General features: G+C 39.1%; 1 protein-coding gene across 2 annotated transcripts in view; it reads left to right on the top strand.

Annotated features, from left to right (window-relative positions):
• The window catches only part of NIPAL2 (NIPA like domain containing 2), a 131,203-nt gene that overhangs the window by 60,680 nt on the left and 48,257 nt on the right, over nucleotides 1-22,266 (top strand). The gene's annotated exons all lie outside the window — the stretch shown is intronic.

Genomic DNA, 22,266 nt, shown 5'->3' with positions numbered 1-22,266 from the left:
CCAAATAGCACCTACCTCCCAGAGTTGTCATGAGAATCAAATGAGATAACATTTCTAAAGTGCACAGTCCCTGCCATGTAGCTCTTCCCCTATATTGCTATTAAAATAATAAGGCAATATAATATATTAGAGGCAGCCAGTGGCTCAATGGATAGAAAACTGGGCCTGCAGTCAGGAAGACCTGAGTTCAAATCCAGCCTCAGACACTTCCTAGCTATGTGACCCTGGGCAAATCACTTAACCTCTGATTACCTGACAAAATGGATCTACTAGAGAAGGAAATGGCAAACCACTCCAGTATCTTTGCCAAGAAAATCCCAAATGGGGCCACAAAGAGTTGGTCACAACTGAAACGACTAAATAACAAAACAGTATATAGTGGACAGGGCACTGGTATTGGAGAGACGAGACCTGGGTTCCAATGTGGCCATGGCATTTACCTGCTGTGTTACTTACTAAGCGAGTGATTCTATTTACCCCAGTCCTGCCTTCCTCATCTTTAAAATGAAGGTTGGATTGAGTTAAACATAAGGGAATGGGCCACTTCGACAAGGAGATGAGAAGGGGAGAAGGGACAGATGCCTAACAGGTCTTTTCCATCTCTCATTTCTATGGCACCATGGTTTTTGCCCAAATTGGAAATCACATTGTGGAATATATGTTGTTTTATGTATTTCTCCTGGTTGGTTATTCCATGATGGAGCTGTAAACTAAAATGGGCCTGTAATCCATTAGATGATGGTCACAGGATAGCCAAAAAGCCCTTGTGAGGCCTGTTCAGAATTCCAGAGACGCCGTCTCAAGCAGAAACTTTCTTCTCCAAGATTTTTATTAGAAACAAATGAAAACAAACATAAACAGACCAATGAATGGGTGACCTGTAAAGTTACATGATCCTGGATGCAGGCTAATTATCCATGTCCTCTGAGAACACCATGCTTGGTTCCAGCTTGGATGCCTTCTTTAGAACCCTCAAAACCTCACCGGATGCTTGTTCCAGGGACACTTGACATGGAAGCTTAATTTAATGTTGGAAATATGCAGTTCCCCTCCCTTTCCTCAGTGGTTTGCCATGCTGTCTGGTTTAGCACATTTGTCCCCAAACCAGCTTAATTTAAATGTCCAGGATAAAATTTTTATTCTGCAGTTAATCACGCACACCCAACATGAGGCATTCTTTAGTTGTGGAGTTAGTTGCCGAAAATAGCCATGTAACAGAACTTTTGAAAAGCTTTATCTAGGACTCCATACTTTGGCTATTTTTTTTTAAACTCTTGAGAAGTACTTTCTATAGAAGTTATGATGAATAAATACCATCCAGTTAATGTAGTGGAATGGTGAAAGGGACTTGGTTCTTTTTTTTTTTTCAAGATAAAAGATGAATTGTTTGCAAAGCAGTTGCAGAAAAGTAGTCTAAGTATATAGTCCGTGTCATAGAGGGATCAGTGAAGGGACTGTAAATGTTTAACCTGGAGGAGAAAAGACTCAGGAAATATGGGAGTCATGTGGAAGAGGTATTGGGTTTGTTTCATTGGGTCCCAGAAGGCAAAACTGGGAATAGTGGATAGAATAATAGAGTAGCAAATTTAAGGTTGATTACCCTTTATCCTACTGCCTTCCTTTGTTGATTATTTACAATTTATCTTGTATATGGCATGTTGTATTTAGATTTCTTCATGTTATCTCACTCATCAGATTGGGAGCTCCTCGAGAACAGGAACTTTGTTTTGCTTTTCTTTGTAGCCCCAGCACTTAACCCAGTGCTTGGAACATAGTAGGCATTTAATAAGTGTTTTTTTGACTGACTGACTGACTGATACAAGGAAAAACTTTCAAGCAATCAGAGCTGTCCAAAATCAGAACAACACCTCAAGCCTTAGACAAGATTGTTGTTTGTCCTTTTTTTTAAGAGGACCAGTGACATCACAGGATGGTGTTTTGACTTGCTCATGAATTGGATTAAGTGGATTTAATAGTTGCACAAAGTTGTCAGCTTCACTCTCTCTTCCAGAGTCATCAAAGTCCAATGGGAAGATAAAAGCCAGGACAACTGGTGATGGCCTGGGGTGCAGTGCATGGCCTTGGTGTCTTTGATGCTTAACCAAACTCTGAGAATTCCACAGTGCCTGCTTGCGCCACCGTCATGGCCGTTGGAAGAAACTGTTCTCATTTTAGTGGGATTTTCTTTTTTCGTATATGGGTTGGAAAAGATGGCGATTGAATCCCTTCCAACTCTGAAATTCTGTGATCTTGCATAGGAGGTCATATTTTATTTTGATAGGTAAATTACCAAAAAACATTGGTAAATCTCAGCCTCCTTTAGTGAATGATTAGTGACCCTATTTTTCCATGCATTTTTGCCATGAATTCCATGGTGTTTTCATTTCTGCCCATTTGGGTGGCACAGGCAATCTCTGTGTGTGCATGACTACATTTTCTAAAGCTGCATTACGCCCCCAAAACCCTAACTTGATTAAAATGTATTCTCATTTTAGAATGCATTTTAATTGACTTCATTTCTTCCTAAAGGCCTAAATTTGAAACAAGGGAATGAATGATATTTATGGAGCAGTACACAAATAAAATTAAAGTTGATTGGGCCTGTAAGTATGTTCAGTGTGCTAGAGTATTTGAAGTTTGATTGTGGTTGACATGAAAGTGTTTCGTGGTTTACTTCTCAGCAGCACACTGAAGTCCCTGTTATAAGTGGTCAGAAACCACAAGCGAGATATTTACATGTAGGAGCTATTTGTAGCATCATTACATAAATATGTTCTTTTCGTTTCAGGGGGTATTTTTTTAAAAGAAGATTTCTTTGGCTTTCACAATTCAGCTTTGTCTTTTGCTTTCTCAGATTCTAAACAATGAGATGAAATAGCAGTGAACGAAAATTAGTGAGATTTTCATCAAAACTCTAACAAAATGGACTCTAATTTTGAGAGGCTCTCTTGTTTCTGAACATTCTTTAATATGTTTAATATTTGAGTTAAAAATGGATGAATGTGTTCAAAATTTAGGTAAAAATTTCACTTCTACAGAGACCTGCACCATATGCATGGAAACAGTTGCTAAAATCACATTATAGATGCGATGGATAGATAGATAGATAATAGTGAATCTCTCGATTTTGGTTTCTTTAAAGGGATATCTGGAATTAGAGATGCATGTGTTATGCCTCATCACCTGGAAGTAAAGCTATCCCAGATTCAAGTGGGACATTACAATAGCAAGGCAGTCCTTTTATATCTCTCCAATTGGTTCTCTATTCTACTCATCACAGTGGCTGTTCCAAAACTTTTCTATCCTCATGTTTCCCATGGCAATCTTAACCCCAACCATTTCAGCTGAGGATTTTGTCTCACCCTTCACCAAAAAAAATTGAGGCTGTTTATTGAGAGTAGCCCCTTCTCCCTTTCTCTTTATCTCACATCACTCTAATATCATCCCCCACTATCTCCTCCTTTGTTCCAACCTCTCATTAGGATTAGGTGATCCTTCTGCTTGCTGAAATTGACTTCTCTATATGTACCCTTGATCTTATCTCCCCCTGTCTTTCCGAGCAAATTACCTCTATCATTCTCTCTCTCTCTTTCTCTCTCTTTCTCTCTCTTTCTCTCTCTTTCTCTCTCTTTCTTTCTCTGCTACCTGCAAGTACATCTATGTCTCTCCCATCCTAAAACAAACAAACAAAACCCCTCACTTCATCTGACCTTCTCCATTGGTTGTCATTCTTTATCTCTCACCCCTTCTCAGTTAAACTTGAAAAAGTCATCTTTACACAGTGCCCCCACTTCCCCTCCTTTCACTCTCCTCTAAACACTCTTCAGTCTAGCTTATCTACTTATCCAATGAAACTGCTCTCTCCAAAGTTACCAAGGATTTCTTAATGAATTGTCCGATCTAATGGCCTCTTCTCAATCCTTATCTTTCTTTTTTTTTAATATTTTTTTCTTAATTACCTGTAAAAACAATTTTAACATTAGTTTTTTAAAATTTTAAGTTCCAAATTCTCTCTCTCTCTCTCCCCTCCCCTCTTTGAGAAGACAAGCAATTTGCTATAGATTACACATGTGTAGTCATGCAAAACATATTTCCATATTAGCCATGTTGCAAAAGAAAACAGGAAAAAATAAAGTAAAAAAAAGTATGCTTTGATCTGAATTTCAGATTCTATCAGTTCTTTCTCTGGAAGTGGATCACATTTTTTATCATAAATCCTTCAGAATTGTCTGGGATCATAGTGCTGCTGAGAATTGCTAAGAATCCTTATCTTTCTTGACCTCTCTGTAGCATCTGACACTGTAGATCACCTTCAAGTTAGGCTCCATTCTCAAAGCCTTTCCAACTTGGTAGGCCTTACTCAACAAAGCTTACGTTCTGCTGACCTAGGCGTCGGGAGTCCAACGTCACCTCCATACTAGGATGAATTATTGGAGTAGCACTGTACTGGGTGATATTTACATAGAGGAGCAAGCAAATCAAGCAGCTGTTTTCATCATGTCATTCAAGGCCCTTCTGATGTTTCGGATCATGTCCTCAACAGGGGTGTCAGAGGAAAAGTTGGGTATATTCAGTACAAACTGGGGGAGAAAACGAAATAAACCATTACTGCAGGAAAAACCACTATTTCAGAAGACCAAGGATGAAGTATGAATTCAAGGATGAGACATTTTGTTTTAGAGTAGAGAATTTGTTTTACTTGACTATGGTATTTGTTACAGGTTTTGTTTTCTTTTTTTTTTTAATAGGGAAAGAGAAGGAAAAGGAATAAGCATTTATATAGCACCTCCTCTGTCCATAGGTAGTATACATTTATTAAGCACCTGTTATGTGTCAGACAATGTGCTAAGTGCTGGGGATACAAATACAGAAAAAAAAAGACAGTTCCTGGGGGCAGTTTGGTAGCTCAATGGATAGAGCACAGGCCCTGGAGTCAGGAAGACCTCAGTTCAAATCCAGCCTCAGACACATAACACTCACTAGCTGTGTGACTCTGGGCAAGTCATTTAACCCCAATTGCCTTACAGAAAAAAAAAAAAAAAAAGAAAGACAGTTCCTGCCCTCAAGGAACTTACAGTCTAATGAGGGAAGACAAAACACAAAAGGAAAAGAGGTGGGGAAGTACCCAACAGGAGGGCATGATAGAAAATTCAGTAAGAGAAGTGTCGAGGTAGTAGAGGCAGGTGAGAAATAAGGAAATGTCTGAGCTGGAGTCTCTCCTTAAATGGAGGTTTGGAGTTCATGGCCCCACCCTCCAATCAGAGCGGCCAAAGATAGTGATGAGGAAGAATGCCAGGGCAAGACTGATGAGATTTTGGTTACCACAATAATGAGCCATAGGAAACTTCAACATTATGAAGCTAGGACAGGACACATTAAGAAGGCTAGAGCCAGCTCCCTCTTATGCACCCAGATTTGGATTGCTTGGCCTTTGTTTATGTTATTGCTTGAAAATCTGACTTATGATACAAGAGGCTTTTTTTTTTTTTTGGCTAGGCAATGGGATTAAATGACTTGCCCAGGGTCACACAGCTAATAAATGTTAAGTGCCTGAGGCCAGATTTGAATTCAGGTTCCTACAAGAGACTTTTTAGTGTTAACAGCTATAGGTCTTGATCTCTGTCCCCAGGCTGCTAACAGGAGCTCCTTGAGGGAAGAAGCCATACCATTTTTGTCTTTGAATCCTTGGTGATATCCACAAAGCACCAAGTCTTTATGCACTTGGATGAATGAATGAATGAATGGTTCAGTGAAGTGCTTCCTAAAAGTGAACACTTGACTAAGGGGAAAAGATTCCTTCCTCATAGGATCTAATTACATTATAATGTTTACTGAACCTAATCTGCCTGTGAAATGCAGTAACTCGGGGTAGCTGAATCCCATTTAATAAATAACTCCTTGGGAGTCCAGCTTTGCCCTGGAGAAAATAGTAGAGGATTGTTGTTTGTTGATGCTGTTTTGCCTCCTTTCTTTAAGGAGATTAGCAGCACATTCCTTCCCTTTTCCTTGCAGTGTGGTACAATGGAACAAGCTGTAGATCGGTAAAGGATCTCTTTTAATAAATCTCCTTTGGGCACCGAAGTCTTTAGGCGTGGTTCTCCTTTTCCATTCCTTGGTGCAGAGGCAGAGTTACTATGTAATCCCTCCTTTGGAGATACATCTGCTGCCAAGTGAAGCATCATCGTGGACCAGGGAAACTAACCAAGGCTTCTCCTTGTTTTTGAACTGCTTATATTCAAGGACCCTCATTCCAGGCACTACTTCAAATAGCCCTCATTTAGATGATGAAGTAAAAGGCTATGTAAATGAAAGCTGTTCCTTCTTAGTATAGGACAGTTATTTCTTAAATTAATTTGCTCACAGAACAATTTTAGGCTGAAAATATTTCAGCATACCATAAATAGTGGTTTGAGACTGCAGGGGTGCAAAATTCTCTAGGGATAAAGAGAAGTCAGGAAAATGGGAGGGGTGTGCAAAATATAGGCAGTTAAGCCTGTTTTCATATGGAAAAATCACAATACTTGTCCAAAACCAAATTCATTATCTTTCCCGCTAAACCCTCCCCACTTCCTACCTTCCTCATTACTGTAGAAGGCAACACCATCCTCCCAGTCTCCTGGGCTCACAATCTAGGACTCATCCTGGATTCCTCACTATCTCTCAGCCCCCATATCTAAGCTGTTGCCAAGGCCTGTTTATTTCACCTTTGCAATATCTCTCCAATATGCCCCCTTCTCTCCTCTGACACTGCCACCACTCTGGTGTCAGCGCTTATCACCTCACACCTAGATTATTGCAATAGCCCTGCTGCTAGTTCTGCCTGCCTCAAGTCTCTCTTCACACCAGTCCATCCTTCATTCAGCCACTAAAGTGATTTTCCTAAAGAGCAGATCTGATCATGTCACACACACCCCCATCCTCTACTCAATAAACTCCAGTGGCTTCCTGTTGTCTCTAGGATGAGATACAAAATGTTGTGTTTGATATTCAAAGCCCTTCATGCCCCAGTACCCTTCTACCTCTCCAGACTTCTTATACCTTACTCCCTCAAACGTACTCTTCAATCCAGTGACCTCCTGGCTATTCCATGAACAAGACACTCTATCCCTCAGCTCCAGGCATTTTCTCTAGCTGTCCTCCATCCCTTGAATGTTCTCTGCCCCTCATCTCCCCTCACTGGTTTCCCTGGCATCCTTTGAGTCTTAACTAAAATCCCATCTTCTATGGGGAGATTTTCCCAACAACCACTCCTAATTCCAGCATCTTCCCTCTCTTATTTACTTCCTATTTATCCTATATGTAGATTGTTTGTACATATTTGTTTGCTTGTTGTCTCCACCGTTAGACTGTGAGCTCCTCAATGGGCAAAACTATCTTTGGCCTCTTTTGTATCCCCAGTGCTTGGCACAGTGCCTGGCACCTAGTAGGTGCTTAATAAATGTTTATTAACTGACTGACAATGAGTAATTTATCTAAACAACTTCATAATTAATATTTTAGAGAGAAAAGTATTATCAACATCAATGTTTTCTCAAATAACCCCCTGTTCATGTCTTATGAAACATCAGGATTTCATGGAAGGTGTCAGGTGATCAGTTCAAAAAGACCGTCCTTTTTGTAGTGGTTCCATAATTCTTTTCATATAAAAGCTTACTTTTTCACCCATCACTTCAGTACTCTGCATTAATAACCCTGCTGAATTTCTTCTAGGCCTAATCTTCTACCTCCTTCCTTTTTTCTCCTAGAAAAATATCTCTCTGCCTCCTTCGTTCAATTCTCCCACCTTAGACTCTAGGACTGCCCAGTATTTAGCACATAGTAGACACTTAATATTTATTGACTGTGACTGCCTCTAACCTATTTCAGAGGCTGACAACATCATTGTCATTATAGGCAAAAAGAAAACAAAACTTGTAGGTTTTTCGTTCTGTATCCATTCTGTAATCCTTTTCTCAAAACCAATCCTATGAAGGCTTCTCCCTTTAGGTGCCACCCCTGGAAAGCACACAAAAAAGCAATTACACACAAATGATATATGTGTATGTTACATGGCATATGTGTGTAAATATATGTGTTTGTGTAGTAGAGGGATTGATCAATTGATTTCTATCACTACCATCGTACTAACCCAGCCTAGTTGATGAAATCTCAGAAGGGACAGGTAAGAGAAACATAGAGTGTTAATGTGTTAAATGAAATACAAAGAAGGGATAATACTTTGTTGCCTCTTTCGGAGGTTGTGAAGAAATTTTCTTTGCTGGAATTGGGGTGAGGGGAACTTTCCATTAGCTGATTGAAGATCAGTCAAAGCTCTAGCGGCCCATTGAAAGGAAGCTTACTATCCCAGTCAGGCAGAAAGCAGCTATAAGAGAAGTGTGACCCCTGGCAGTCTAGAAGAGAGCCAGTATGTAAAGAACACAGCTCTCGAGAAGGGATTGATCATTACCTTTTTCCTTGTGCATCTTTCAAAGGTTGTGGGGATTTCTCTCTACTCAGTCTCCCTTTCCTTCTCCCATCCCCATCGTGGGTCAGACATAGTGTCTTACAGAGAAGCTCAACTTCCATTAGCAGAGATTTCATCCAGGGGAACATCAGTAATTTTGTGGCAGAGCTAGGCCTAAGTCTCAGGTCTCCTGATTCCCAGACCTCTCATCTGTGTATTACATAAAGCCACTTAATTAGGGGGTGCACTTATTTACAATATAAAAGTATTCTTCATAATAGCATGCTTCTAGCCTCAGAGCCTGCTTTAAGTCCTGCCTCTGACACATACTGGATATGTGACTGTTGGTAAGTCACTTAACCTCTTAGTATCCCAGCCAACTCTCTAAGACAAGGTTTCAAAGCAGGTGCTGGTCTGCATTAGTAGAGAAAGTTCCTTATAGAGAACTGCCTATACTAATAAAATAGATCACAGATTTGGCCTCCCCCCCCGAAAAAAGAGGGATTCTTTTCTTTTAAAGATTTACTTAACCCTTCACCTAAATTCTATGTAGCAATCTCCATAAGCCAATTTAAAAATAATTTGGAATTTTAGTTGTTTGGCTTATCAGAAAGTTTAAAATTAATTATGGATTTTAAGATTAATACTGTATAAATGTACCCTGCTTTTAGGAGCCAGATGATTAAAGGTACTGAATTACAATTCTAGAGTTTATGAGATTGTTTTGAAAAATTCATTAAATGACTTTTAAACCCATTAAAACACTTAAATGCACTTGACTAGGTAGATGAAGTGGTAGCTGTGTTATTTGTGCAGGTGTGGACAAAGCAACCAAAATGTTAAGAGTTAAAGCTCTATGTGAAAATTTTTTTAATTAGCTTTTTTTTCCCTCTAAAAGGTTGTCATCTTGTTAAATAAAGTTAAAGAGGAGAGAGAGTCAAAGACAGAGAGAGACAAAGACGGAAAGCGAGACAGAGAAAGGCCATATGAATTCCCAAGCATTTCATTTTTTGGCATTTATGCCCCACATTTTGAGAGAAAATAAAGGAAAATATTTTCCCTGAATAATTTCTCCATGTACACACATGGCTTCTTCCCTGCTCTTCCCCTTCCCTCCCTACCCCCACAAAAAAGCCCTTCTTTGAAAACTATCTTTCAGTCTCCTCCAACTGGACTGGTTTTTGTCTTTTCTGAGCAGATCAGTTTAAATTGAAGGGGCAGCCAGATGGCTGGGTTGCAAGGCCCAGAGCATGTCTTAGGCTTCATTCCTTTTGTCCAGCCTTGTCCAGCCCCTTCCCACAACCTTTCTTTTTGATCTGTTTTCCCTTCTGCTTCTCCTGGGTTAGAAATGCAGGCTGTGGATTCCTCTGAGAACCTTCAGATGACCTATCAAGGAGAGAGAAATGAGTACTTATAGATGGGGCTGTAACAGTAAGCTTTCCTCCAAAGCCATCCTTTCCATTTATGTCTCTTGCATAAAAAACAAGAAGCATAAATCTAAAACTGGAAGGAATCTTTAGATGCCAATCAGTCCAACCTTCTCATTTTATATATGAATAAACTGATGCCCAGAGAGGTGACTTATCTAAGGTCAAACAGGTAGAAAATGAGAGGCAAGGTTTAAAGCCAGGTCTTTTCACTCCAAGTCCAGTGCCCTTTCCACTCTAACCTGCAGCCTGAATTAAGCCTTTATTAAAGTCATTGATGAAGGAAGAAAAGTAAAATTTTAAGGATATTAGAATCCAATTACATTCACAGAGGGTCCTACCTTAAAAGTCTGACATCTACAAAACCTTCCGACTACCCGTCCTTTACATATACATTATCTCATTGGAGCCTGATAACAACTCACAAGAAAGGCGATATGGAGTCATGCATAGAGAGTTGGCCTTAAAGCCCTAGCAGTCAATGGGTCAGGTGGTGAACATTTATTACACGCCTGCTATGCGCCAGGCACTGTGCTAAGCATAGGAAAACTAGGCATGAAGACTTGGGCTTAAGTCCTGACCCTGACACATGCTGGCTGAGTGACCCTGGACAAGTCACAACTTTTCAGTACTCTAAATAACTCTCTTAGACTCTTGAGTTGCAGAGAAGGTGCCTATCTACATTGGTGGGAGAGAGTTTCCTATGCTGATGAGATCCTTATCCTTGACAGGTAGTTATTAAAGTGCTAATGTCCCTATTTTACAAATGAGGAAACTGAAGTAGAGCAGTTAAGTGACTTGGCCAGCATCACATAACTAATTAAGTATCAGAGGCAGATCTGAACCCAGACTTTCCAGTCTCCAAGTATACTGTCTCTCATTAATATGAAGGAATAAGAATTTCAAGGTAAAAGCTCTTCTTGGTTAGGGTTCTTAACTTGTAGTCTGTGAACTTGTTTTATTTAATATAAGGTGTCCTAATATAAGTCTTAGTGTAGTTTTCCACTATTAAAGCCTGAATACTGTGCATAAGGTCACTTACCTTGGCAGTATACTTTCCAGGGATGTCCACATAGATGATGAGGTAGACACACGCATTGCCAGAGTAGCTTAGTGTTTGGGAGGCTCCAAAGGAAAGTGTGGGAGAGAAGAGGTATTAGGCTGCCTACCAAACTGAAGGTCTACAGAGCTATTGTGCTGACATCATTGTTTTATGCCTGTGAAATCTGGACAGTATACCAGCGCCATGCCAGGAGACTGAATTGCTTCCATTTGAATTGTCTTAAGAAGATTCTGAAGATCACCTGCAAGATAAAATACCAGACACTGAGGTCCTTTTTCAAGCTGAACTGCCAAGCTTTCAAACTCTACTGCAGACAGCGCAACTCCACCGGGCTGGCCATGTTGTTCAAATACCAAACATATGTTTGCCTAAAACACTATGTTATGGAGAATTCATGCAAGGCAAGTCCTCACATGAAGATCAGAAGAAGCAATACAAGGACACTCTCAAGGTATCTCTAAAGAACTTTGGAATCAATTGTGAGACATAGAAGACACTGGCATAGGACTATCTGGTTTGGTGTGCCCTCATCAAAGAAGTCTCTGTGCTCTATGAGCAAAGCAGAATTGCAGGAGCTCAAAAGAAACATAAGATGCACAAATTTAGAGCCATCTCCATTCCAAATGTTCATGTGAACTATTTGTGCTTGATCTGTGGTAGAGCCTTCCAAGCTCAGATTGGTCTGATCAGCCACGTCGGGACACACTATAGCTTGACTCCAACATGGTGATATCATTTTGGTCCTCTTCCAGACAAAAGATAACAACCAACCAACCAACCAACTTTAAACTGCACTAAGACTTTTGGTACATCCTGTGTTTTGATCATTCAATTTCAATAGAATCGATTTCTTTGCAGTCCTATGTATTTTAGTTTATTTTATACACTTAAAAACAGTATTCTGAGGAGTCCATGGGCTTCACCAGACTGCCAAAGGGATCCACCACACACACACACACACACACACACACACACACACACACATTAGGACCCCCTAGACTAAAAGCTTACCTAATCTCTCTGATTCCTGCCATGCTTAAGCATGAAAACATCAAGAAAGAAATAGAAATATATCACAAAAGTAAATGTGGTAATCTCTCTTTATCGTACCTTTAACTAAACAATGAGGGTGGGGACAAAAAAAAAACAGAGAGAAGTTGCTAGTGAGTCACTGGCAATTAATCGCAAATAAAGATAATGTATCTGAGAAATCATGAGGTCAGAGGATGGGGCCAATGGGATTTGATTGACAAGAAATGGCTCAACAGGCCACTTTTCAGAAGGGGCTGTATTCAGGAAGTAGTCACTTTGATTTGGCCATCGTCCACAGGACAAGGATCAAGTTCTCTGGTTGTTGTTATTGTTGATGGTGATGATGATATTTTGCTGCTTTTTATAGTTAGAATACTTCACACACAGTATTTCCTCCACTGCCCTGTGAAGAGGCATTTTCATAGGAAATAAAATACTTGATAAGAAAATTCAGCTCCTGTGTTTTCCAGCGTTCAGAACATATTACCTCCTAGATGGCCAGAGTCTCTGGGCATAACCTCAGTATAATTACAGAGCGAAAACATTATGGCTCTGTTATTGGGATGGGAGGGGAGAAATGGATGTTTACTTATTTATAAATGGACATTTATTATTTGTAACAAGATAAGATGTTTAAGGAAGCTGGGTTTTTGCCAAACTGCTAAAGGTTTCCAATATAAGCAAGAACAAGAAAGGCTTCTTCTTATGAGGCAGGGGAACTACTTCCCATCCACCAGGAGGAAAAAAAAAGGGTAGAGGGTAGGAGATAAGAAATGGCTTGATTTGCTCTGTACACAAAGGATCAGTGCTTCCTTTCTGGCTGTTTTTTAAAAGGAGGCAACGTGGTGGAAAGAGCACTAAATTTGGAGCCAGAGGGCCTGGATTCAAATTCTGGTTTTGCTATCTTTTACTTCCTGTGAAAGTCACTTAACTTTTCTGGACCTCTGTAAAATGAGAGGCTTGGATTAGATGATTTCTAAGCTTCTTTCCAACCCTCGGTACTATACTAGGAAGAAGACTCTGGAATGAGATAAGAAGTTTTTCTGGAGTTACTACGGCAGCTAGGTGGTGCAGTAGATAGAGTGCTGGGCCTCAAGTCAGGAAGACCTGAGCTCAAATTTGGCTTCAGATACTTACTAGCTGTGTGACCCTGGGCAAGTCACTTAACCCTGTTTGCCTCAATTCCTTATTTGTAAAATGAGCTGGAGATGGAAATGGCAAACCACTTTAGTACCTCTGCCAAGAAAACCCCAAATGGAGTCACAGATAGTTGGACATGACTGAAACAATTTAAAGACAGCAACAACCTGAAGTTACTTTAGGACAGAGGTTTTTAACCTTTTGGGAATTAAGACCCCTTTGGCAATCTAGTGAAAACTATGGACCCCTTCTCAAAAAAAAATTTTAAATGTATAAAATAAAATATATAGAATTACCAAAGAAACTAATTCTTTTGAAATAAAGATGCAATTTCTCCCCATCCAAGTTCATAGATTTGGCCACACTTGGCCACACTTATATTCTATAAAGGATGAAAGCAGTTGTTTCAAAATATAAAACATGGATTTAGATTATTCAATGAATACTTTTATTGTTATAGACTTCAATTGCAAAATGTCAAGCAGAAGCTATATCATGAATTTGAAGACCATGTGTCAATCATTTATTTTTTGGTAAGTAATGTATGAAACAAGATTTCCACAGTTCATGAAATCCCAGGATGTAATAACAAGATGATGAAATGTTTTCGCTTGAGAATAATGAGGTATTAATGTGGTAACAATGTGCTGTGGTGTTAGCTGTTCAGAAAGTGTGATTGGATTAGAAAAACAGGTCTCCATTGGCTGATAGAAGATGGTCATGCTCATAAATAACCCTTAAAAGACACTATCATTTCCAAAGAGTTCTGTTAGGAGCCTAAATTCAAGGAAGAATCTAGCTCTTCATCTGTTGGGTAGGGAGGACAGGATATTCACTCCTCCCTACCCCCACTACCCATCAGTCACGGCTAACAGAAGAACTATTCACCTACAAGAAGACATCCCCATTCAGCAATTAGAAAGTAAATTGGAAATAGTTCAAAATACAATCGATGGAGCCGAAAAGTACATTACATAGATAAATGTAAATACAGAGAGGTAGTCACTTGAGGTTGAAAGCACCGTCAAGGAATATGATCCCTGGAAGCAGAGAAAAAAAGACAGCTATGGACGTGACAGAGAGCTGGTCTTGGCCATTTGGAATTGAATTTTAGAGAGGAGTGGACCCTGGAAGCCCAGCTGAATGACCTATCGAGCAGATATCTTATGCCCACTGGGAAACTTTACAAGGACTCCACTGGAAGAGAAAAGACATTGAGGACATGCAGTGATGTAGTTGTTGAGTTCCTTGGCCACATGTATTTCCTACATATATGCCTCATCACCATTGTACTCTATGCCCACTCTTCCCACTGAGGTGTGTTTTAGATGGATAATACACCTCAGATTTATAGGGAGAATGTTTTGTAGCCGCTTTGATTTCTATGTTTTCTTAGTAAATGCCTCTCCCAAGAGTTAATTGTATCAACTGACTGATTGATAAGGAAAAGTATACCAATAGGGACTCATTTGCCATACAGTAATCAGAATGGTTATCCACAAGATTACCCACTTGAACCTGAGTTCAGTCATCTTTCAGAAGACTCCCCCTTGCAAACCTCCAAGTACAATTTGAGAAAATAGGCCAGAGAGGGTACTACAGTAAGTTTGTTTCATTCAGCAAGTGCAGTGGTATTTAACAGTAGTAGTAATGAGCATTGCACTTGTTGAATAGAATAAACAAAATGGGTTAAGTGTTTCTGTCCCTTTACCTTCTTACTGCCATCACACCAATTCAGGCTATGACCAGATTGACTAGAATCACTGCAACAGCCTCCTGTTTAGCATTCCAATGTCTGGTTTCTTGCCCACTTTAATATTTAATATCTAGAACATGCATTCTAGACATTGTGGTTAGATGTCTTCTCAAAACGCTCCTTTTATCTTATCCCCCTGATGCTCAAGACCTCTTAGTAGTTCCCAATTGCCCACATCAATGCAGAATGGAAGCTTGTACACAAACTCCTTAAGGAAAGGGACTGTTTCACTGTTCTATTTGTATTCAGGGCTGTGTTGGAGCCAGCTCACCCAGGCTCTTGAGAAACAATTATTAAATTTTCAGGATGAGCATTTACACTTCAGAAAAGGATGCTACAAATCAGGGCTTGATTTATCTCTTTGACAACTTTGAGCAACTCTGCCTCACTTAAACCCAATTCATGCACAAGTCAGAACGTGTCCGCAATGCCATTAGTCTTCTTCAATTGTCTAGATATAAGAAAGTGATGGAGAAAATGGTAATAATGCAAATTGAACTTAAAAGTATATTGTGTATACATCTTTTTTTTTTCCAGGAAAGGTATAAACATTTATGAACATATCTCTGTTTGCATCCCTAGTGCTTAGTGTAGTGCCTGACATATAGCGGGCACTTAACAAATGCTGTTGATGAACTGATAATAGCAATATTTCCCAACCCAGGGACCACGGACAGCTAGAGCTGGGGAGGGCACAAACCTATTGTAAAGGATCCATAAATAATCACAGAATCACAGATTTAGACTCATAAAGCACTTGGGGTTTATCTAGTATTGTTGTTGTTCAGTCTTCTGGTTGTTTTTTTGTTGTTGTTGTTCAGTCATTTCAGCTGTGTCCAACTCTTCCTGATCCCATTTGGGGTTTTCTTGGCAGACAATGTCCAACTCTTCCTGATCCCATTTGGGGTTTTCTTGGCAGACAATGGAGCAGTTTGCCATTTCGTTCTCCAGCTCATTTTACAGATGAGGCAAACAGGGTTAAGGGACTTGCACAGGATCACACAGCTAAAAAATACCTGAGGCCAGATTTGAACTTAGGAACACGAATCCTCCTAACTCCAGGGCCCAGCACTCTATTCACTGCACTACCTAGCTGCCCTTTCATCTAGTTCAACCTCTTTATTTTAGAGATGAGGAAACTGAAGCCTAGAGAAATTAAACATCTTGTCCAAGGTCATATAAGTAAAAAACAGAAGTACTGAGATTTAAGCCCATGCCTCTATACAGGTCATTATCCCCTTTGCTTTTCTACTTGTCCAAATCCCACTCACTCTTCTTAAAACTCAACTCTTCCATGAAGCCTTCTCAGACTGGTAGTGATATCAGTGAACTCTCCTGCTAATTTTCTTTGTTAATTAATTAAATATTGCAGTTTGTCAGAAATTGTTGCCATCTTCTGTTTTTTTGCACTGCATTTTGGTCTCAAACTAAATCACAAACCGCTTGGAGCCTGAACAGTATCTTATGCTTTTTTCCCCACAGTATCTTAAACATAGAGGGTTTCAAGAGATATTTGTGGGTTGATTACTTAAAGTATTTGTTCACCTGAGAGGCAGTATGGAGAAACCAAGAAAAACGTGGATCACAGTCATTATTTACGAAAGGTTTACAATCTAGTTTGAAAGATAAGGCATTATATGCTGGAGATTGATAGATAGATAGATAGATAGATAGATAGATAGATAAATGGAGAGAGGGGGGAGAGAGAGAGAGATGGGTAAATAGATGGATAGCTAGATGGATAAATGGATAGAAAATAGAGAAATGGATGGATGGATAGATATATAGATAGATAGATGGGTAAATGGAAAGATAGATAAGTAGATAGATAAATGGATAGATAGATAAATAATCAGATCACTTTTTAAGTCCTTACTGTGCCAGGCACTGTGCTAAGCTCTGGATATGCAAATATAAACAATGAAAAACCTCCCTGTCCCCCTAGCAGTGATCTCTGTCTCACTGCATACTCAATTATATTTGTCTTTAAAGGTTTATTTGAGGGCATTTGAGCTTGTTTTGCAGATTTTGCCCTGGGTGTCAAGATTGCTAGCTATAAAATAGCTAAAAGGGACCTCTCAGGCTAACCCCTTCATTTTACAGATGAACAAAGTGATTTAACATTCCTCAAATAAGAGAGGAGAGGGCTCTCCACCTAAATGGAAAAACATAGGTGGCATTCCATTCTTCTAGAAATTTAACAGCCAAGGAAAAATATATTGGACTGTTGTATGGATTTTACATGCAAGTTCCTTGAGGGTGCCTGCCTTGGGCTCTTAGCAGACCTTAAAAATTGCAAATGTCTAAGTAGTGTTGAATAGCTATAAATGTCCTGTAATAATGATAGCCAGCATAAATTCCTTTCAGCTTTAGCACTATTTTTAATATTAAACTCTTGATCTTTAATACCATTTCCCAGCTAATTTATTTAAAAGAATTAAGTTGTATTATAGAATTCTAGAGGCACAATGATTATTTTTCCCCTTCCAGCTGTTTATTAGTCAGTACTTATTCATTGTTATAGCAACTGCCTAGCTAGGTGGCCTAGTGAAATTTAATAGATCTTTGATTGCAGACATCCAAGGTAATACTTTATCTTATGAATCTCTTCCTCATTGTTTTCAAATTTACTACTCAGCTCAGATATTTGATTTCATTAGATATTGCTCAGAATGCCCCCCCTTTTTTTTGCTCAGCAGACCTGTCATCTTAACCTTGTTACATGAGCTAAACAACCACCTTACGCAAGATAAACTTAATAACAAGTAACTGTTTCAGAAACATTTCCTTAAAAAAAAAAGCATCTCTTGTCTAGCTAGATTAAACTTTAGTAACTTACTCTTATTCCAAAAATTTTGAGAAAAAGTATTATATTCTCCTAACAAAATTGTATCAGTTCCTCAATGTATACAGTAGCAACATTGTGAAGAAAAAAACTCTTAGACTTTAAAACTTTCATCAAAGCAATGACCCATTATGATTACAGAAAATAGTAAGGAATCATGCTACTCACCTCTAACGTAGAGGTGATAGATTCAAGGCAAAGATAAGACATCTATTTTCAGACACTGTCAATGTGGGAATTTGTTTTGCTTAGCTATGCATATTTGTTATAAATGTTTAATGTTTCCTTTTCTTTTTTCTTTTGTGTGTGTGTGTGTGTGTGTGAATGTGCGTGTGCATGTACATGCCTGTGTGTGTGTGTGTGTGTGTATGTGTGTATGTGTGTGTGTTTAACTAGCAATGGAAGGGGGAGGGGAGAAAACAAGAGAGTTCTTGAAGCATTTTTTAAATGCATAGATGAGATCACAAAGAGAGCCAAAAGGAAGCATAGACATGCAGTACAGCTTTGAAAGTTCCATGTTGAAATTGTTAAATACTTAAAAGGAAAAGCAAGCTATTTTCAAGAAAGATTCATGATTTCTTGAATATTTCTAAACTTTTTTTCTCTTTTCTATTTTGTATATGAAAATGTTCATTTTATTTAGTATTTGTTAAATTAAGAATAAAAAAAGATAATTTTTAACAAAACAAGATATTGGTCTCTTCCTTCTATTTGGAGCAGCCAATGTCAGATGACCTTCCCTCACCTTCCCCCAGCTCATCTATTCCTTGGATCCTGCTGGGTGCTAGAAGACGCAGCAAAGGCAGGTTCTATGGGGCAGCCTTCCTGCCAATGCCCCTTTCCCATTTCTTCCTTCTGGCTGGATGCTGACCCTTGTCTCATTCCCACCTTGCTCTAACCCTCAGGCCCACTTCCTCCTTCCCAAATGTTAGTGACATGGCTTCTAACCCACTTCATCACTTTAAGGAAGACATGGCCATCTGACACCACTGAAGGAGTCACAAACTACAATCCTTTTGGTAAGATGGAGGCTGCCAGGCTTTCCCATCCAATATAAGGACCGTTAATTCTTGTCTTCCATCCTTGCCATCTGTTCCGGATCTATGCCCTTAGGACCACAGGGCCTTCATACGTAACATGCAATTATACCCTCCCAACCTCTGTTGCTGTATCCTATGGTTCACTAGGATTTTTCCACTGGCCCTGCTCCTAAACCCTGATGACCACCAGGCCTTTGTCTACTCTTCAGCTAGACATTCCAAGTATTGTCTCTGTGAGCACCTTGAGGGCAGGGACTGTATTCCTAGCACTTAGCACAGGGTTTTATACACAGCTAGGGTTTCATAAATGCTTTTAAAAAACTCATTTATATATTCTATCAGTTTCTTTTCACAGGCTGGCCCTAATGCCTGAAGTATACTTTCTCCTTATCTCTACCCTTTAGAATTCCTATTTTCCATCAAGGTTTAGCTCAAAACTATGCCCAACACAAAGCTTTTCCTGATCTCCCGGTTGTTAGTGCATTCTCTATGCCAATTACTTTGCATTTATTGTGTAAATATGCATATATATAAATATATATATATACACATACATATATATATTTGTACACATACACACACATACACACACATATGTATGTATACACATTCTCCCTCATAAAATATAAACTTCTTGAAGGGAGGGGCTATTTCATTTTTGTTTTTGGATCCCCAACACTTTTTATAGAGCCTGATACATAGTGAATGCTTAATAAATACTAGTTGGTTGATTAATTGATTAATTCAATTAGTAGAAACTTTAGATGGGGTGCTAATTTTTTCCCTAAGCTCTGATAGTTTTGTGTCTTAGTAATGTGCTGGTGAATATTTAACAACTGACTTTCAGGGGCAGGGGGGAAGGAGAAGTACAGCAAGATGCCATACTTTTTAATTTAATCTGTGTTATTAACATTTTCTCCATCACTTTCTTACTTCTAGATTATTAAAAAATAATAAATTAATCCTTGATTTCTAGCATTTGCACATTTCTGAGGTATAAATGCTCATACTGAAAATTTATTTTTAAATAACATTTTACTTTTCTCAATTGCACATAAAAACAATTTTAACATTTGTTTTAAATTTTTTTTAGTTCCAGATTCTCTTCCTCCCTCTCCTACCCCCTCTGTAAGACAGTAAGCAATTTGATATAGGTTATACATCACACTGAAAATTTAACAGTCATTTCTCACCTGGTTCCCATATACCCTTGAATCCTTAAGTAAATGTTAGTTGATATTGAACTGTCATATTTTATGCTTGTGACACTGTTTGATTATGTTCTTTTTACTTCATCTCCACTTTTGAAACATTCTCTCTTCTTTCTGCAATTAAATTTTTATTTCTTCTACTCAAAAGAGCACTGGACCAGGAAACCTAGAACCATGGATTCTAGTCCTGGCTCTGCTATTAATCAGCCATGTGACCTTGAGGAAATCAGTTAACCCATCTGAGACTCAGTTTCCTCTTATGTAAAATGAAAGGAACAAATGTGATGATTTCCAATGTCCCTTCTGATTCTAAAATTATGTGAATGCAATGTCTTCCTTCTTGTTGGGATTTGTTATTTTGTGCATGTTAACAGAGGGGAAGGATGTACTGGGACCTCTAAGTTTCTTTCAAATCTATGACTCTGATGCTATTGTTTCTTTCAAATTGGGGGATGTGATATGAACCAGAGTCCATAAGCATCGTGTCTCTTAAATGAGAAGACTCTGTGCCCTCCATCCTCCAGGGATAGGCACGAGCTCTCCAAAGAAGAGGGGTAAGGCTTGTTCTTCCTAGGACCAATTGGTAGGTGTTGAACAGTGGCAAATTCAGGCTAAGTCTTAGAGAACAGATCATGGAACCCTAACTTTAGAGCCACGAGAGCCCTCAGAGTCCGTCAGTCTGACCCCTTCATTCTACCAACAGAAAAAAAAACTTGCTAATAATGAACACTATTCAGAAGCAAAATGGGCCGCCTTTAGAAGAAGAGAGACTCAATTCCTTCACCATTTGTTGATTCTGTTGTAGAGTATCGCTTGAAAGATGACTCTGAAAGTCTATCATTTTGGATAGTGAGTAGTAAAGAAGATCTTTACTAGAAGTTTTTACTTCTAACCATTGGAAATAGTAGCATTAAATTAGATCTTAAGTTCTGTTTGGAACATATTGGGAAGGGGGCAGAGAGAAGGGAGGGGGAGGAAAAATAGATGGAGATACAGAGAAGGAAGAGATACAGAAAGAGAGAGAAGGGAGAGACAAGAGGAAGAGAGAGACATAGTAGGGGGAGAGACAGAGAAGAAAGAGACAGAAGGAAGAGAGGCACAGGAGGAAGAAAGAGACTAAAGAGGAAGAGAGATAGAGGAGGATGAGAGAGACAGAGAAGGGAGGAGAGATAGAAGGAAGAGAGAAACAGAAAAGGAAGAGAAAGAAGGAGAACAGAAAAGGAAGAGAAAGAAGGAGGACAGAAGGAAGAAAGAGTCAGAGGAAGAAGAGAGAGAGAGACAGAGAGAGAAGAGAGAAGAGGAGGAGACAAAGAAAGGGGAGAAAGACAGAGGAAGGGAAGGAGAGGAGAGAGAGAAGGAAGAGAGAGACAGAGAAGCAAGAGAGAACCTTAGTGTTTTAATTTATACCTGATCCAAGCTGGCTGAGAGGATTTCTAAATTCCCTTCCATCTCTAACAATCTATGAAATATGAGGTTCTTAATTTAACAAGAAACTTCTCCACGTGTCAGCTTATCCATAGCAAATCTCATTTTCAAGTTTGACAGTTAACACCTCCTCCAATTAAATCCTGCCTTTGTTGACATCTCTCATTCCCCATGTTTATTTTACTTTGTTAGAGACCTATTTCTAAGGGAGCCTGTTGTAGGGAAGGTTTATAAGAGGACAGCTCTGCTTATCTTAATGCTTAAAATCGAGTTGAAAGGTGGGCAAAATAAAAGAAAACTGGACAGGTTCCCAGCTTCTTTTGAATCAGAGCTTTGCAAAGTTCATTATTCTGCTCAAATGGAATTCCCAGCACACCTGATATATCCATATTCAAATGAACTGTTGTTTAGTCATTTTCAGCCCTGTCTGACTCTTCATGACCCTATTTGGGGTTTTCTTGGCAAAGATACTGGAATAGTTTGCCATTGCTTTCTTCAGCTCATTTTACAAATGAGAAACTGAGGCAAACAGGGTAAAATGACTTGCCCAGGGACAGACAGTTAGTAAGAGTATGAGACCAGATTTGAACTCAGAAAGATGAGTCTTCCTGACTCCAGAACTGGCACTCTATCCCCTGTGCCACCTAGCTGCCCATTCAAATGGAAACATAAAAACAAATTCCAAAATTAAGTACAATTTTTTAAAAATTACCTACCATTTTAGGTTGTCCATATCTCTGCTTCCCTCTTGTAGGACAAATAACTGGATTTGTTGGGCGTGTATTAATATGGGTAGTATCCAATTAATAACAAAAGTTACAGTAACTTGTAATTTAGTAGTTAGGAATCTAGAGCACATTTGCCTATAAAACCAGTGTTCTAGA

This window comes from Vombatus ursinus, unplaced genomic scaffold (assembly GCF_900497805.2).
Source record: "Vombatus ursinus unplaced genomic scaffold, bare-nosed wombat genome assembly UNPS02008961.1, whole genome shotgun sequence".
NCBI lineage: Eukaryota > Metazoa > Chordata > Mammalia > Diprotodontia > Vombatidae > Vombatus > Vombatus ursinus.
Note: the sequence above shows the minus strand (reverse complement) of the source record. Positions and strands in the feature narration are given on the sequence as shown.